The following is a 13,765-nucleotide window of genomic DNA, read 5'->3' as shown; positions in this document are numbered from 1 at the left end:
ATTTTTATTTATTTATTTTTTGGCTGTGTTGAGTCTTCGTTGCTGCATGTAGGCTTTCTCTAGTTGCGGCGAGCAGGGGCTACTCTTCATTGCTGTGTGCGGGCTTCGCATTGCGGTGGCTTCTATTGTTGCGGAGCCCGGGCTGCAGGCGCACGAGTTTCAGTAGTTGTGGTTCGCGGGCTCTAGAGCGCAGGCTCAGTAGTTGTGGCGCACGGGCTTAGTTGCTCCGCGGCATGTGGGATCTTCCCGGACCAGGGCTCGAACCCGTGTCCCCTGCACTGGCAGGCGGATTCTTAACCACTGCGCCACCAGGGAAGCCCTGCTGCCATTATTAATCAGCAATCATATTAACATTATGATTATTTGCAGCAGTAGTGGTAGAAATATGGATTAATCCAAGGGAGAAGTGGCAGGACAGAACGTAAAGTGGGCTGCCGGTTGCAGAAAAAGGCAAGAAGAATAACTAGATAGATGTGTGTGTAGACGCTCACACCACCTCAGAAGGAGCTCCTAGACACTGAAAACATTCGATTTGTCTGGTTGGGGAGTGGGGACCTGCGGGGAGGAGGGGAGGGACACTGACTTTTAGCTCTATGCTTTTTACACCCTCTGTGCTGTTTGAGCTGTGTGTGTGTTTCTTCTGTGCACTTGTATATATATTCAAAACCAAACATGCCAGAAAGCAATTCTGCTCGAGGTTTCCTCCAGGAAGGCCCCAGCTCTCCCCCCCGCCCACCCTCTCCATCCACCCCCACATCCTGGCCTGTGTGTGGCCCAGCCTCCCCGCTGCCGGTTTTCAGAGCTCTAGGCCCTGGAGCAGGTCCGAGCTGGAGTGCCCTGCAAGAAAGGGGGCTCCTCGGAGACCCCCAGAGTGGCCTTGGCTCCGGGTGGTGCAGGGTGTGGGGTTGGGGGGGGCTCCCGACCCACTGACGGGAACTCTGAATACTCCCCAGCCTGGGCCGCTAATCGCTTCCAGATTGGCGGGGTCAGGGCCAGGGCCGCCGCCGCCTGCCTCCATAAACAGCCCGTCGCTCCAGATGGCGGCTGGCTCCAGCCTGGCGAGCAGGTTCACGGGGGACTGGGGGGTGGCAGCAGGTGGAGGACCCCCACCCTGCCTGGTTGGGGCAGGGAGGCCCCCGCCAGTCAGCCTTGGCTGCCGCTCATCCCCACTGCCCTGAGTCAGGATGCTGGGCCAGAAGGGGCTGTAGCAGTTGAACCCATTGCTCGGAGGAGAGAAACCGAGGCCCAGAAGGGGCAAGGGACGGTTCCAGGTTGGTGGTTGACAGAGATGTGAGGCGGGGGCTCCTGAGGGTTGACCCTGGGTTTGCTTGTGTCTGTGAATCCAGCACACAGTTGGGGGCGCAGTAAAGACCCAAGGAAGGAAGGGAGGAAGGAGAGCAGGAGGGAGGGAGACATTATGGCCTCTTGGGTTCAAATTCTACTCTGGCTTTTAGTCCCTGAGGGAATAAGTTAGTTTTGCTTTCTGGGCCTGTTTCTTCATCTGTGAAATGAGGATGGCTAGAGCACAGACCTTGCCGATTGCTGGAACAGTGACCTGGCTCTCGTGAACTTCTGGGCAGTGCGGGCTGTGTACGTTGCAGGTGCTCAGTTCTGTCTTTCTCTCTCCCTGAGCCTCCTTTGATTCCTGCTTCTCCTTCCCCGCCCCCGCCCCCCCCCCACCCCCCGGGAGCACGATAGCCTCCTCTAGGAAGCCACCCTGGCTTCCACTCAGACCTCTTCCTTTGTGCCAGGCTTTGTGCCCTTCCCGTGGCCTCACTCACAGAGCCTCCCCAGCTCCACGCCATGACTGGTACCTGTGCTATTGCCCCTCTGGCAGATGAGGACATGGAGGGTCAGGAGGTACCCGTGCTGTTGTCCCCGCCCTGTCATGGAGGCAGCAGGACACGGTGAGGGCCTCACTGCCAGGAAAATGCAGAACTCGGTGTGACTGGAGAGGCTTCACCTGGTCTGAAGTCAGGTAATGTGGCTGCTTCCTGCCCCAACTCACCAACCTCTTGGCACATGAGGTGAGGACCCCGGCCTTCTGCCCCCAGGCAGGTAATGGGTTGTGATCCCTAGGGAAAGGAGTGTGGAGCCCTGGCCTGGAGCCCAGGCTGGCCCTGGATGTCCCTTGGGTGGCTGGGCGGTAGCCTCGACAGCTGAGCAGGGACTCAGCTCCTTGAGTGAGGGCTGAATCCCCCGTTTTTCACCATCTTAACCCTCATACCCAGCACAGAACACCCTGAGTTCAGCTTTGTTGAATGAGTGACTGAGAAGTCATAGTATCAAGCATTTATAAGCCAGGCACTCTTCTGAGCAATTGACTGAGGGTAACTTCCCTTTTATAAAATTTAATTTAATTTTTTGGCCGTGCCATGCAGCATGCAGGATATTAGTTCCCTGACCAGGGATCGAACCTGGGCCCCCTGCAATGGAAGTGCAGAGTCCTAACCACTGGACCACTAGGGAATTCCCAGGGTAACTTCTTTAATATTCACATAACCTGCTGAGGGAGGGACTATTGTAATTTCCATTTTACAGAGGACAAAACAGAGGCTCAGAGAGGTTGAGTGCCTTGCCCAAGGTCACACAGCTGGAGCTGGGATTTGAACCCAGGTCTTCTAGCTCCAGTACACACACTCTCAGCCACCTGTTTCCCCTCCCAGGGCAGCAGTGAGCCTGCAATGAGTTCAGTGCCCCGCACACAGTAGGTGCTTTCCCACGCTCCCCCCTCCCCCCATCTCCACTGCCTGGCACCTGGATTCAGATTTCGGCCCAGCCTCGAGGTCAGCGGCCCGTTCTGCCCTGTGCCGGGAGGAATGTTCGTGGTGGCCTCGTCCTGGGTCCGAGAAGAAAGGCAGCCTTGTGGGCGAAAGGTGAGCTGCTGGGTGGGCGCGGGGCTGTTTACCCAGTGCCGGGCGTGTGGCTCGGGGTGGCGCCGCTGTCAGCCGCGCCGGCTGCCCCAGGCCTGTGCTGGCCTCCAGATGTGAGCTGGCTCCAGCCGGCCGGGCCCCCCCACCCTGTGCACAGAGGGGCTTTATCAAAAGCGGCTGTGAGGAGGCCCGGGAGGCCGCCTGGCTCCAGCCTGCTGGCTCCACGCCCCGGGCCTGCAGAAGCCCGGCTAGTGAGCTGGAGCTGCTGTGCCCAGGACTTGATCTGCTCCACCGCCAGCTCCTCTGCTCTGCTCGGGGCCTCTAGGGGCCCAGACGAGGGGTGCAGCCCTCTGTTCCAGGAAACCGAAGCTCCAGGAGCAATCTGGAGGGGTGACAATGCAAGAAAACTTCCTTTAAATTAATTTTCTACATCCCTGAGGGGAAAGGTAACCCACACAGAAAACAAAGTACAAAACTCAGTTAAAATTCAAGGGGTGCTAAGTGCATAGCAAAGTGAAGACACTCGTGGGAAGGATAAATTGCAGGTTCAGAACAGCAGTTCCTGTGAGCCGGGAGGAAAGTAACTGGGAGCAGTTACTGGGGTGCAGTTCTCTCCACAGTGTCTCTCTTGGGTTGTGTGGTGAGGGTGTTAGTCTTTATGTTTTCTTTGTTGGCCTGAACTATTTTGAATTAATAAATAATAATAACTGGAGGAAAAAAAAGAAAGAAAAAAACCAAGACTTCTTCCTGCTTCTGACCCTTAGCCCTGCCCCTGTTAAGAGTGTCTTCCAGTACTTTCCAGGGGTTGTCTGAGAATCCACAAACAAATCCACATCTCTTCTCGTTCCTATGTTGTTTTCCTATGTTGTTTTTGTTTTACAAATAGTATCAAGATATACATTGTACAGCGCCAGGCTCTTCACAATATATCCTGGGCACCTCCCTGCAACTTTGTTCTTTTTCACAGCTGCGTAGTATTCCACCATGGGAAGGCACCTCAGCTTATTCTCCAGGCTCCCCTTGATGAACTTTTAGGTTATTGCCTGTTTTTGCTACCACAGACCACGCTGAGGTGGACCCCACCCCCATCCATGTCTTTGGGGACTTAGGCAAGTATTTCGTTTTTTTTTTTAGGCAATTATTTTCTAGATGATCAGCTCTTAGAAGAATCTCAGAGGAGTCCTATTTACTCTTCTGAGAGTCGCGCTAATTTGCCCTCCCTGAAGTTTATTTCCTTGTGTCAGCCCACCAGCGATGCTGCCGACAGGAAACTGAGACCCAGAGCCAGTCAGCTGTTCTGCGGGGTGAGCGGGGGAACAACCTCACAAGGAATCTCTCCTAAAAAAAGACAAGTCAAAACACCCCTTTCTTGGTTTTGTTTCCCTTTGAATGCAAAAGAGAAACATGTTCACTGCAGAAACTTTAGAAAATAAAGAAAACCGCAAAGTTAGAAAATAAAGCCTCCCTCCCCTCGACAGCCACCCCCGCCCCCACCCAGCCCACCACCAGGGGCTGGATGCAGACCAGGGTTTGGGCCTCGGGGTGGGCTGGCTTCCTCTCCATCCCTATGCCTGACTTGCTGTGTGACCTCAGGCAAGTCAATCAGCCTCTCTGGGCCCCTGCGTTCTCATCTGTAACTGGGGCTACCAAGGGCTCCAGCCTTGAAAGGCTGCTGTGAGAATCAGATGAGATCACGTGGGTAAGGGGTGGCCCAGCATAAAGTGCTTCGTAAGGGGAGGCTGTGACAAGTTCTCCCCGCACCCGTGCAGCCAAATCCAGGACTTTCTTTATATTCGGATTTTTTTTTTTTTTTTTTTTTGGCTGCACCTCAAGGCATGCAGGATCTTAGTTCCCCGACCAAGGATCGAACCCGTGCCCCCTGCAGTGGAAGGACAGAGTCCTAACCACTGGACCACCAGGGGACTCCCCGAATCCAGGACTTTCTCATTGACCCTCCCCCTCAGTGAGCTCTGGTATTTTATTCCTGCTCCACCAAGGCCCGCAGCCCGATGACTCCCAGGACCCACACGTCCAGACCCAGCTCCATTCCCACCCAACACAGATCACACAGCTCCCGCCTCCGTGCTTCCTGGACCCAGTGGCTCAGCCAGAAAACCCCCATCCAACCTGTCAGCACCTCCTGTCTGCTCCTGCTTCAAACTAGATCCAGAGCCAACGGCTTCTCCCCAACACCCACCACCAGCTTCCCTGGCTGGACTGTCGCAGACCCTCCCTCACAGGTCTCCTCACTTCCCGCCTCGCTCCCTGATAATCTCTCCTTGCAGGCTAACAGGACGATTTGCCCCCCACTCCCGGGGGACGTGTGGTCATGTCTGGGGACATTTTGGTTGTTACAGCCGGCAGAGGGGATGCTAGTGGCATCTGGAGGGTGGAGGCCGGGGGGCTGCCAAACCGTCCTCCAGTGCCTGGACAGCCCCACGACTGAGAACGATCTGACCCCAACATTAATAGGGCTGAGGATGAGGACCCTGTGTGAGATCCAGATCAAGTCTGTTCTGTGCTCTTACCTTCCACGGCTCCCACCCACCTCATCCAGAGAACAGCCAGAGTCCTCTCAGCGGCCACAAGGCCCCATGGGACATACTCCATCGCCTCCCTTCCCTCCCGCCCTCCCGCCCTCCCATCCTTAGCTCCAGCCACATCAGCTCCTCCCTCTTCCTTGGACCTGAAGGCAACCTCACACCACAGGCCTTTCCTCTGCTTTTCCCAAATGTTCTTTCCCAGACATCTAACTTTCCCTCCTCCCCTTCTGACTCTCTGTCGAATGTCACCTCCTCCAGGAGGCTGCTCTGATCTCCTTATTTAATATCTGCCGCTCCCTGAACCCTTCTGCCTTCTTTCTCCCTGGCACTGGGTCCCAATATCTTACTGATTTGTCTGTGTCTGTCCCCCAACCTAGAACACAAGCTCCATGAGGGAGAGACAGGGCTGGTCTTATTTACCACTGAGCAGGTAACATGGCCTCCAGCTCACAGTAGGTGCTCAATAAGTGCTCATGGATTGACCAGTGGACCCTACCTTGCAAGTTCCTGATGTCTGGGCAGCAGCTGTGGACAGAAGACCCGGATGCTGAAAGCTGGCCCCTGGAGGAGTGGGGGCCCAGAAGGAAATTCCCTGAGGCCATGGGCTGGAATTTCCCACATCCCTGCAGCCACACCTCGCCCTGATTGCACTAAGGGGTCCCCTCGCCAGGGACAGCAGCAAAGATGGAGGGGACCCCACAAGCAACTCCCCAGCCACCACCAGCATTCATGGAGCACCAACTGTATGCCCCAGTCTAGACTGGGCAGCATAGAGATTGTACCCCAGTGAATTCCTGGGGGCCAGGGGCGGTCACTTAATCATCTCACTGTCTCCAGGGCCTAGCATTGGCCATCCATGTATTCAAACATTATGGAGCACCTACTGTGTACCATTGACTATGCTGAGTGCATCTACCAGATAATTTCCAGACAGCGGACTTATGGAGGGGAGAAAGTCACTGCATTTTTCTATCAATGCTTTCAATTATTATTATTATTTGTTTACAGAAAGCATTCTTTTTGTAAATAAATAGACTTGAAGAATCCCAAGTTAAAAAAATACAACCTTACCACCTACTGATGCTGGGCAGAAGTTTAGGGGTCCTTGGGCGCCCAGAGTGGGCACCTGTGGGGTCAAGGAGGCTCCCAGGAGGTGAGTACTGAGCTGAGGCCCCAGGTCGAGTATGAGGGGACTAAGAAGGGGGAGGAAGGCCACTGCACAGACCTGGGGGATGCAGCCAGTCGGCTGGGGGGATGCTGACGGTCTGGCCCCAGCCCAGCCGAAGGCTCCACCTCTGGCTGTGCGTGTCCCGAGTCCAATATTTCCTGGTGGAGTTTACTGCGCCACCATTTCTGTAATTATCTGTTTCTGTCTCTCCCCAGCCCACCTCTGAACTGGAACTCCATGAGGCCTGAGCCTGCCCTGTCTGGTTCACTACTCTGTCCCCAGGGCCTGGAGCACACAGTAGGCGCTTGTAGTGAGTTGAATAGTGTCCCTCCCAAATTCACGTCCACCCGGAAGCTCAGTATGTGACCATATTTGGAAACAGGATCTTTGCAGATATCATTAGTCCAGGATCTTAAAATGAGATCATACTGGACTGGGGGGCCCTTAGGCCAGCAACTTGTGTCCTTATGAGAAGAGGACACAGACACACAGAAGGCCACGTGAAGATGGAGGCCAAGACTGGAGGGCCGCGTCTGCAGGCCAAGGAACGCTGGGAGCCCCCATGAGCTGGAACAGCAGGGGAAGTTTCTTTCCTAGAGCCTTCAGAGGGGGCATGGCCCTGCTGACACGTTGATTTTGGAATTTTCCAGAACCATGGGAGAATATATTTCTCTTGTTTCAAGCCACCAAGTTTGTAGCAATTTGTTACGGCAGCTGCAGGAAATACATACAGGTTCCTTGTATGGATGATCAAGTGAACAGAAGGATGAGCCACGAGCAGCTCAGCTTTGGTGGGCGGTCCAGGGCCAGTCGGGTGTGGCCAGATGGCTGTTTGCCTTCATCCTTTATGACTGGGTTTGCAGACTGGGGTGCCTGCTTGGATTTCGGGGTGGAGGGAGCTAGAGGCCATCCAGCCAGTGAGGGAGTGGGTGTGAGGAGACGTTGAAGTCGTCCAGCTAAAGTGACAAGGAAATCAGGTTCTGCAGGTGCCACCCCCCGCCCCATCCCCAGAAACTCATGTCCACACCCAGCTTGGACACCGGGGGCTGAGGTTCTGGGCACCTCACCACCCATGATGCTGATGCCTTTCAGATATGCTGCAGCCAGCGCTTGTCCCCACTTCCTGGACACTCCGCAGACTGTCCACCCAAGGAACTCTCAGCACCTTCCGTTAGAGCCCAGAGCCTAGGATGCTGGGAGGGAATTTCTCCACCTGTCTGCCCTTAGTCCCTCTCACTGTGGCCTCTGGAATGAGGGAGGTGGCGGGATGCAAGGGAAAGAGCCTAGAACCTGGCTCTGTGCTGAGTGATGGTCGAGTGGCTGCTCTTCCCTGAGCCTCAGTTTCCCCATCTGTAATTGGGGGAACGTCACGGGCTTCGTGGAAACCGCTATGGAGAGTGCATGAGATGAAGCCCGCCCCGGGCTGGCAGGGCACCTGGCCCATAGGTGCTCGCTAAGAGGAGTGCGCCTGTGGTCCTGCTCTCCCAGAACGTGGCCCCAGATCCTAAAGGCGGGATTAGACTTTCCCTCAGATCCTTTCAAAGCCCAAGCCTTGCCCCGTGGCCTGTCCAACGGCCCTACAAGACCACCCCACCCCCGAGGAACACCATATCTTCAGAAGGACCAAGGCTTGGATTTCATGCCCATAAAATGCCTGAAATCAAAGCAGGGCTCACAACAAGGAGGGTTTTGAAGTCGGCTCAGGACAGGAGGGGGCGTGGAATTCCCAGGGGTCTTGGCCCTTCTCTTGGGATCCACCATAAAGCAGGGTGTCTAGGGCCCAGGCAGGAGGGTAGTGGCCAGATACAAGGGGCGCCTGTCATTTTAGCAGTGATCTGAATTCCAACGAAGACTTAATCATCCCAAGTTCGAGAGAAGACAATTGGGAAAACTCAACTGAGAAATCCCATTTACTTGATGTTAGAGGCAGTGAGAGAGCCAGTGGTTGGCAGGTGGGGACTTGGGTCCTGAAGCGAGCGTTCCAGTCCCTGCTCTGCCGCTTACTGTGTGACATCAGGCAAATTGCCTAACCTCTCTGTACCTCAATTTCTTTTTTATTTATTTATTTATTTATGTATGTATGTATTTATTTATTTATTTATGGCTGTGTTGGGTCTTCGTTGCTGCGCATGGGCTTTCTCTGGTTGCTGCAAGCGGGGGCTACTCTTCGTTGCGGTGCGCGGGCTTCTCATTGCGGTGGCTTCTCTTGTTGCAGAGCACGGGCTCTGGGTGTGCAAGCTTCAGTAGTTGTGGCACGCGGGCTCAGTAGTTGTGGCTCACGGGCTCTAGAGTGCAGGCTCAGTAGTTGTGGCTCACGGGCTTAGTTGCTCCGCGGCATGTGGCATCTTCCCGGATCAGGGCTCGAACTCGTGTCCCCTGCATTGGCAGGCGGATTCTTAACCACTGCACCACCAGGGAAGCCCCCCTCAATTTCTTCATTTGCCAAATAAGGGATAAAAAACGATCCTTCCCTCAAAGCGTTGGGTCAGGGCGACCCAAGTGACTTTATGTGACGTGCTGGCCCAGCCCCTGGGCATGTTATTATTATTTTTTCCTAACGACACAAACATTAACTTCTCCTGAAGTGAGGGTCTACTGAGCCAGCCCCTTCACAGACATTGTCTCACTGAATCTTCCCACAGCCGCTGGAGGTGGGTGTGCTCCCCACGGCACAGCTAGTGATCAGGGAGATAAAGACACTTGCCCAGGGGTACACAGCTGGGGAGATGCGATATAAACCCCAGTCCTGGCTGCACAGTCTATACTCTTAATCACTTCTCTTTAAGGAATAGGACAAGCTAAAGGGAAGAAATACACCCGCCACCCCCAGTGTTCACACAGGCTGGAGCAGCGTTTCTCCGCCCTGGTACCACTGACATTGTGGATTGGCTGGCTGTCTGGTCTGGCGGTGCCCTGTGCCCTGTAGGATGGTTAGCACCGCTGGTCCCTACCCATCAGATGCCAGTAGCACCCCTACAGTTGTGACAACCAAAATGTCTCCAGACACTGCCAAGTGTCCCAGGGAGGGGGCAGCCCCTGGTGGAGAACTGGCTGGAGTGAGGGTGTTAAAATACTAGAGGGTTTCCTTCTGGATTTTTTTTCCTACATTCACACACATACACACACACACACACACACACACGGCATTCTTGGCTGCTCCTCAGATTCAAGGAACCCTGCACCCGTCTCTAGGGCCCCCCAGGGGTCAGGACTGCAGCAGCTGCAACTGACTTGCAGCCCGGCCATGGAGCAGATAATCCTGAGTTGCTCAGACGCCCATTCGAGCCCCCATCATCCACCTACCAGCTGTGTGTCTTGGGCCAATGGCATCCCTCTCTGAGCCTCAGGGTCCCTGCCCACCCCTCTCCTCCCTCACCAGGGCCGTGCTGGCCTCCAGGAACTCGGGCCAGGAAGGTGCTTGGCTGTACCAAGTGTCCAGTCACGGGTGCCACTTTTGTGATTAATCTGAACAGAGCTGTGGTGGGTGCAGAGACCACCACACACAGCCCTTGCAGATCCAGCCCTGCCTGGCTGGTGTCTGCCTCCCTGGGCCTGGCTCAGAGCCCCCCAGGGTCACTGCCCTGCCAGGCTTGAGGGTCACATATCTATAGTTTCACAGGAAGCACTGGCCTTGGGTAAAAATGTCACAGGACGTCAGCCTAATGGATCCGGTCCTGGGCTGGGAGTGAGCAGGGGGGTTAAAGTATTCCTCCAGGGGCTGGGTTTTTGGGGGGGACTCAGGGCTCTGAGTCATGGCCTGTGGTCAGGCGGAGGGGACTGAGGCTCAGGGGCCAGCAAACAGCCCAAGGTCACCCAGCATTGTTAGCCTCTCCCACCACCTCAGGGCCTTTGGGAAGGATGGGGTCAGTGGAGACACCATGTGAAAAAAACACACATCCTCTAATCAATGACACACAGTGTCAGCATCCACCCACTTCTTACTTGCTCTCCTGGGAATGCCCAGGGTGGTCCCATCCTCTCCTCCCTACCTCCCTACCTGGGGTCTGTCTCCATCTCTTCCCTGGTCCCCTGTTCCACCCTTGCCCCACGGCCTGCAGCAAGAGGGACTCCGTGAAAACCCGAGTCACTTCTGTTTCTCCTCTACACAGCTCCCATCTCCCTCAGAGGAAAAGGTGAATCTTTACAATGCCCTGCATGATCTGTCCCTTGTCTCCTGGACCTCATCCTCTCCCTCCTCCCCCTCACTCATTCTGTTACAGCCACACTGGCCTCCTGGCTGTTTCTCCAATAAATAAGGCATGCTTCTGCCTCAGGACCTTTGCACTGGCTGTTTCTTCTGCCAGAAAGATTCTTCCCCCCGGTGTCCACATGATTCAATTCCCTACTTTTTTCAAGTCTGTATTCAAATACCACCTTCTCAAATATCAGGGCTTCCCTGCCCTACTCCTATCACCAGCGCTCCCCACCCTGCTTTAGTTTCCTCCATAGAATTGATCACCAACCAATATTCTACATAATTGAATTTTCACTTGTTTATTGTTTCTCCCTGCTCCGTACACCATTACCACACCCAGAATGTCAACTTCATGAGGGCACGTGTTTCTGCCTGTTCTTCTCCCTGCTGTATCCACTGGGCACACAGTAGGTGCTCATTAAATACTTGTTGAATGAATGAATGTGGAAGCGTGGATGCTGAAGTGCCCCTGGGTTAACTGGGAAGCTCCAGGGAGCTCTATGGTTTGGAATCACCCTGTAAACTGTAGAGTGCAGTGCTCCCTGACATCCATGGCTGGGTAAGCATGTTCTCAGGTGGGGTTTGTGAGAAAGGGGCAGCTGAGGGTCCTGGGTGTTTACAGTCAGATTCCCAGAGCTGGGTGCTGATCAGGGCCCTGGGCAAGAGGGGGAGGCATGGGGGCTCCTGGGTCTGGCTTTAGGCTTCTGACCACAGTGTCAAGTTTGTGGAGTGAGAAAGGTCAGGAAGGCAGTGAGAACAGTGTGGCCGGAAGTGGCCAGCCCCGTCTTCTGGCCTGAATTATCTGGGAAGAAAAATAATCACATTCCAAAGAACCCATGGCTTGGGCGCCGGAGCCACTGCGGGGGCTGAGGGTGGGGCGCAGGGCTGGCCTGGGCAGGTGGTGGCCCCGCCTGAGGCTCAGAAAGGTCAGATCATCAGCTCAGGGTGACCCAGGGGTACTAGGATTTAGACCAGGCTCGGGGAGATACCCCCAAATTGTGAATGGCTGGGGCATGGCAGCCAGGGTATGGCTCCTTGGGAGGGGAGACCACTGCTCTAAGCTGGGGTGCCCCTCAGGGACACCTGGAGCTGGCTGAGCCATCACTTCGTGCCGGGCAGTGTTCATTCCCATCCCCCAGGCCCTGGTGGGGGCAACTGGGCCAACAGGGGCGACCGCTATGCTACAAGCCACAGATAGAACCTGAAAGATTGGACAGCCCTTCTTAGGATGGTCCCGAGGCCCAGACCTGGGGAGGATGTTGGTGATTGATAATAATAGTAATAATAATCGCTCATATTGTGTTTTAGACACTTTCTTGTACTGTCTCATTTAACCCTCACGTCACCCCATGAGGAGGCCACTATCATTCTTCCCATCACAGCTCTCCTTGAGGGTCTGAGGGGTCTGCCTCCATCTCATCCTCCTCACTCCTACCGCCGACACGCTCACATACTCTGCTCCAGCCACAGTGACCTCCTTGATGTTCCTTTCTCCCACCGAGCTCATGCCTGCCTCAGGACCTTTGCACCAGCTGCTCCCTCTGCCAATTCTTTCTCCAATGAGCACTCAGCTCAGATGTCATTCCTTAGAGGTCATCTCTGACCACCCATGTAAAGCAGCTCCCACCGTTTCTCCTCTCTACCACATCAGCTCACTGTACTGTTCTTTTTTCTTTTCTTTTGGCCACACCGCTCGGCTTGTGGGATCTTAGTTCCCCAACCAGAGATCGAACCCAGGTCCGGCAGTGAAAGTGCCGAGTACCACTGGACCGCCAGGGAATTCCATCACTGTACTGTTCTTATTGTCCTGATCCAGTTGTGAAATTATCTTGTTTATTCATTATTTCTTTACTCTCTGTCTCCCATGCCTGGAATGACGGCAGAGACTTTTCTGTCCTGTCCATTTCTGCATCCCCAGTGCCTGGCACAGAGGATGCCCTCACAATATTTGTTGGATGAGCAAGAGTCAGACAGACAAGACAGATGTGTCCTCACTCTGTGTGCTGTTCATGACTGGATGTGCCAACCTTGTCACCCTTTAAGAAAGATCTCATTTCATCCAGGCTGGACCCCAGCCCAGGGCAAAGGTGGGGTGGGGGCTTCTGTAGCCCCCAGATCACTGCCTTCCTCGGAGGAAAGGCCTGATATTCCTGGAACCGCCTGCCCACCCCGGCCCAGGGAAGTCAGATATCAGCTCAGCTTCCCTCTCCACCCCACACCCCTGGATAAGCCACGTGGACTCTGGCCCAGTGTTTAGGCCACAAAAAAAGTGGGCTCAAGCCAGATTAGGGGGGTGATATCTGGGGCTGTGCAAGGGCCTTTCCAGCCAGAGATGGGACTGGAAAATTTCCAGCCAGGCTGTGTATGAGGCCAGAGTGTATGGGGAGAGGCCTGTGACCAAGCTGCTGAAACCAGAGCAGAGGCAGCTGGATTTGGGCAAGCCCTGGGTCTGTTTATTCATTCATCAGGTGTTGCCTCCCCAGTGCCCAGCACAGGGCCTGGCACAGCACAGCCATGTGTCCACTGATCCATCCTGGGGTGACATGCATCTTCCCACCCCAGGGCCCTTGCTCTTGTGGTTCCCTTCACCAGGAACTGTCCACCCTGCCAGGTTCTGGGCACAGAATCTCCTCTGCACATTTGGAGTTACCTCCTCAGAAAGGCCCTCCCTGCCCAGTGCTGCCCTCCCATCCCGTGCTCTTACTGGGGTATTTCAGGTACGTGCTTCATGCTTTGAAATGACATTGCGAATTCACTTTGTCTCTTCTATTCCAATGTCAGCTCAAAAGACAGGGACTTCTGGTTTTTGTTCTCTGCTGTGACTCCAGTACAGAGATCAGCACACGGAAAATGCTCAATAAATGTTTGTTGAATAAATGAATGAATGAACGAACAAATCAGTGGATGAAAGTTCCACTGGGAAAGCTCGGGGATAGGGTTTGGCTCCTAACCCATATGTAGGAGGTGACCTGTAAACTGAGGCCTG

The 13,765-nt window shown here is 54.6% G+C and overlaps 1 non-coding gene across 1 annotated transcript; it reads right to left on the bottom strand.

Moving 5' to 3' along the window:
- Nucleotides 1–2,396: 2,396 nt before the first annotated feature.
- Nucleotides 2,397–2,469, bottom strand: TRNAG-UCC. Its single transcript has one exon. It is a non-coding gene; the product is annotated as a tRNA-Gly (tRNA).
- Nucleotides 2,470–13,765: the final 11,296 nt, after the last annotated feature.

This window comes from Balaenoptera musculus, chromosome 15 (assembly GCF_009873245.2).
Source record: "Balaenoptera musculus isolate JJ_BM4_2016_0621 chromosome 15, mBalMus1.pri.v3, whole genome shotgun sequence".
NCBI lineage: Eukaryota > Metazoa > Chordata > Mammalia > Artiodactyla > Balaenopteridae > Balaenoptera > Balaenoptera musculus.
This window is presented reverse-complemented; position numbering and strand designations above follow the sequence as displayed.